The following is a 4,196-nucleotide window of genomic DNA, read 5'->3' on the forward strand; positions in this document are numbered from 1 at the left end:
CTCTGCAGGGGAGTGGGACAGCAGGCGTTGGTGCGAAAGCGTAGGTGTCCCCTTGCCTTAAAGGGAAGGCCGGGCCGCCAGCTCGAGTTTGAGACTGTATTGATGCTTTTTTCTCCTCCTGCGGCGAAGGTGCTGGCACTTGGCTTTATAATAAAAAAGAAACAAAACACAAGTAATGTGGATGAAACTCTTTCCTTTTTTCCTTTTCTTTTTTTTTTTTTTTACCATTTGCCACTGTTACATGTCATGAGGAAAGCACTAAGGCACGTACAGAAACAAAACACAAGTAATGTGGATGAAACTCTTTCCTTTTTTCCTTTTCTTTTTTTTTTTTTTTAACAATTGCAACTGTTACATGTCATGAGGAAAGCACTAAGGCACGTGGAGGAATGTTCGCTGTGGTTCCTTACCCTGCTTTGGCTGCATGTGAACTAGCAGTCCCAACGTTAGGTATCAGCGGCTTTTGGCATCCAGATTCAGCCGTCTTATGTCTGGATTTTCATACGCAGACTGATAGTGGTACACGCTAAGGTGCAGGTCTTGGGCAGTCACCTAAACCATTGGGACAGACAAAAACTTCAGCTGAAAATTTCTCATTTGTGTGATATGTCTTCCAGTAAATTATAATTAGATCATCAAAGACTGGTAATCTATTATTTAAATACCTTTCTGAAAATAATGGACCAGCAGGCAGTTGCGGAGGTGTGCATTTTCATACTCTTTGTGCTCTCATGTGACACGAACCAATTGCTGTAACTGCCCTGCTTTAGAAAAGCCGAGTGTCTTGTCAGTTTATGTGATGGTATGGTGGCTGTTTTCACTAGACGAGAAGACTAATTGGAAACAAACTCTTAATATTTAATTGTAACTTTAAAAAGTATTTTTCAGTTCTTCAGAGATCAATGAAGGCTGAATTGATAGTTCTTACAGAGTTAATTGCAGGTATTACAGGTTAAATACACTTCCTTTGTCTTTCAGTGAGAGAATTTCCGTGTGTGGACCTCTAAGTGAAATTACTTAATCTAGTCTGAAATTATAAATACTAACAGAAAAAATGGTTTCTGGTAGATAAATTTCTGGGTTGTTAGTTCTAGCAATGGAGAAGCAACATGGCTTTTATTGTTGTGTGCTTTGACTACAGAAACCAAGAGTATATTTTTATATTTATGTATATTTTTATACAGGGTGTATCTGTTTGTCGAATGAAAACAAAACCCTTGACAAAAGGATAAAATGCTAGCTTAATGCCACCACCAGATGATGAGTGAAGAACATTTTGCTCTGTGATTTTGAAGACTTATGCTCTGCCTGGCCTGATTTCTCATTGTTACTTCTAAGAAAGTTCTTGTGGACAATGATAGTTGGGAATCTTCAGTAACATCACTTGAAACAAAGTTCTCAAAACTTACCCTTCCCATATAGACATTATCTGGCCCGATGTGGTTATTTGTAGTCAGTGTTAAGGGTTGGCTCTAATGGAGAAGAAAGAGACACGGGGATCACAAATTAGTCAGTGACTCAGGTTGAACGTGTCTTTAAATCGGTATCCTAAGTGATTATGCCTCTATTTTTTTTTGAGTCTTTGTTTATCTGTGTCCATGACCACATCTGTGAAGGGATGTTATAGCTGATGTAAACCTGATTGTTATTCTCAGCTGCTTCCACCTGTCTTTTCCCTTTGAGGCATAGAGCTGTTACTGAATAGGTTGTCTGCCCAGGCACTCCAAAGGAATTGTTCCCTATGTGATTTGCTGAATTAACCTGTTCCGGTCGCAAGGAAGCTTCAAGGCTGGTACGGCTGGTTGAACTCCACTTATTTTCTGTAATGGTATGATTAACTTGAGGTGGTCTATGACAAAATGTTCCTCTTTCAAAAGCTGTGGCACCAAATTCATTTGGAGGCTGCTCATCATTTCAGTCAGAAATCATTCTAAAAGTGTCTGCTCTAGAGGAGCTTGATTCTGTAATAGCTATAATAACTATAATAACATGCTTCTTAGTTTGGTGGGTACTGAAGCAAAAACCACACCAAGGCACTGTAGGTGATCTTGGCCCAAGATCTCATCTGGTGCTGGATCAGTGCCTAGGCTGATGTTCGGTTTTCTAACCCACCTTCAGTGATAGATTCTGACTCTGAAGTGTTTTATGGAAGGCATGTTTCTTTCTTCTTTTCCACGGAATTCTTATGTAGCATAAACAAGAAACTGTTGCCCAGTGGCACGCTGCAAAATATTGACACTGCAACTTCCTTTCTAGTTATTCTAAATTGCACTTAATACTCCATGGATAGATTTATCTTTCTGCTCCATTGGTCCCCCCAAAATCCAGTGTTTTTTCCCCACATGCTTAAGTCTAACAAAAATATGATAGCTTTTTTTGTGTGTGTGTGTGTTTTTTTTTCAAGTACCATCAGCAGTCATTAGTTTTGATTTGGAAATGCATCAATGAAATTTGGGGGCTGTGTTACAGTGATCATAATGAAACTTTCAGGACATTAATGTCCGTGAAAACTTTAGATCCAATTTGTTAGTTTCTGAGGAGCTTCACTGATTAAATTGTGATGAAATCTTGTACTTGTCAGTTCTGTAGGAGTGCTAGGATGTAATGTAGTAAAACGAATGTAACTGCTTCTCGGAGTCTCAGCAGGGTGAGGAGAAGGGTCTGTCTTCTTGTGGTGAAACATTTTTTTACCTGTAACATTATACTGATGTTCTGATGTAACTAAAATTGCTGAAGGAGATGGTGTAATCTTTTGATTAAGAAGTGTTATTTCAGACAGCTAGGTTATGCTTCCTGTAATCTTCAGGAGGACAGTATTTCTGTACCTCATTTGCTGAGATGGAGGTCAGGTCTCTCCCTTATCTGTGTTACCGAGTCCAAGGCTCTATAAGGTAGGGACCATCTCCTATTGTCCATCTCTAAGTTGCAACAGTGACAGTCCTAGCCAATGCCATAATAGGATTTTACAGTAATATAAAAATTATTACCATTTGGCCTGTTTACTGGCTTTTTAGTAAAATTTAGTACTCACTTATATTGGGGGTTTGTCTCTAGTTCTGTTATTCCGATGCTTGCTTTAAAAGGGAGGTCTATCTTGTTAAACAAATGGCGTTGGTTCTCTTATTGTACAGATTTTATGGAAGACCTGTAAGGTATATTAAAGCTATTTGATGAAGGCTTCTTTTATGTTAGAGGTAAACCGATGGGGAAGAATTCCTTTTTGTTCAACTTCGGACCAATTTTTGCTACGCAGTGGTTACTGTTCCTGTGCAAGGAATATGTGTACTTCTGTAATCTAAAAATCTTTCTTGTGTTTCTCTGGGTACTTAATATAACACATTATTCCGTAGCTTTTGGCTGTGAGGTTTTGCTGAAGTCTTATTCCTGGAAAAGCCACCTGGAATTTTTATGTATACTGCAGCAGATTTTTAGAGACCTTTGGTTTCATGCTCTGTAATGTGCACAATCCGGTTTAGAGAATGAGTTAAATCCACACTTTAAGAGTCATCAGAGTGTGTTGATTCAGCAGAGGGACAGATAATGTAGAAACAGGAACAGTTAAACTTCAAAAATACTCTGCAGTTCTGCTTAATTTTAAAAATAATTGTGTTAAAATGAGAAAGTTGTCTCAGAATGAAGCTGAAAGCTGCAAAATAAATATTTAACTGATGGCATCCTTAAAGACTTGTGTCCAAACACAGCTGAAAGCATCATAAACCCTGGCACATGTAATGAAAATAGACAGGCCTGAAAAAACTAAAAAAAGTCAAGGATCAGCAAGGGAAGGAATCAAAGCTTTTACTAGCTTTTACTTTTTTTCAGTATGGAAGAAGCACTCAGAAAGGGCATAACTACTGTTTAGCAGAGAAGCTAGATGAAATGGTGTTTACTACTAATTGGGATAATTCCCAAACGGAAATTCCTTTTTTTTGTGGAGTGGGGGTGGGGGGTTGGAATGAGAGGGGTTGACCTAAAAAGCTTGGGGATTAAATTGTTTGCTTATTAAGCGTACTATCTGATCTCATGCTTTAAACTCCCTGGGAACCTGAAGCCTGGAGGCTGGCAAATGTTATGCCAGTGTTTAAAACAAGAATAACCAGAGGGCTGTAAGCCTGAGATTCATACAATTCAAATTTATAGGTACTGTAATAAAGGTTGAAAGATGCAGAAGTAAGTGGGATCAACTTGGAAAGAGT

Source organism: Buceros rhinoceros, unplaced genomic scaffold (assembly GCF_000710305.1).
Source record: "Buceros rhinoceros silvestris isolate BGI_N320 unplaced genomic scaffold, ASM71030v1 scaffold17239, whole genome shotgun sequence".
Taxonomy (NCBI): Eukaryota; Metazoa; Chordata; class Aves; order Bucerotiformes; family Bucerotidae; genus Buceros; species Buceros rhinoceros.